This window comes from Primulina huaijiensis, chromosome 8 (genome assembly GCF_012295235.1).
Source record: "Primulina huaijiensis isolate GDHJ02 chromosome 8, ASM1229523v2, whole genome shotgun sequence".
NCBI lineage: Eukaryota > Viridiplantae > Streptophyta > Magnoliopsida > Lamiales > Gesneriaceae > Primulina > Primulina huaijiensis.
In genome coordinates this window covers 7,312,331-7,313,164 of record NC_133313.1, presented here as the reverse complement: position 1 = coordinate 7,313,164, position 834 = coordinate 7,312,331, and positions in this window count along the sequence as shown.

Here is an 834-nt window from a genome sequence, read left to right as displayed (position 1 = left end):
AAATTTATCGGTTAGCTAAGTTATAAGAGTAAACATTGAGATAGCGAATTTTTTTGGGAATTTAAGTTTGATGTGTCGTAAGTTTTAACCAGGACTTTAACAGTTAAAATTATACCTTTGGGGGAATTTGATTTTTCTAGAAAGTTGAGTATGATGGATGGTTAGGTTACTCGATAGACGCATGTAAGAATTGAATTAGACACCTTATCTTGAGGAATTTTGAAAGTCATTAAGAAATTTGGGACTAAGCGGATATGTGGGCTGGAGTTATACTATCTAATATTATTTGGGTTGCATAAGCTTGAATTTCAAGATTTATAAGATAGGTGTTCATACATAAGTTTTGGGTGAAATAAAAACAAAAAGAGAATTAGAGGAGTTCAACATAGAGTACCAATGAACTAACATTAAGATTTTAATTGAGTAAGAAATCCGAAATCTTGATATGGGAATTTTAGAACTCTATGGGTGATATGAGCGAAGTTGAATTATTAGAGTAATTTTATCGCTAACATGAGATAACTCATTAAGTTTTATATACTAGACTTAATTAGGCATTGATGATACTTAAGAATGCGACATTTGTTTCAATGAGGATAGTCCAGAGTCTTAGGCCTCAACTATATTGTAATTGGAAAGAAAATGGTTTAAGCATATAATATAATTGAGACTTGAAGGGCTTTAAAATATTGGTAGAAGGTCGATGTTGTATAATTGGGTTTTATGGATTAACGTTATTTGAGTTTTAAGATTTGCAACAATTTTATATTTGGGGTATACTCGTAAATAGTTAAGTTATATAAGTTTGGGCTGTAAGATAAAGATTCGATTCAA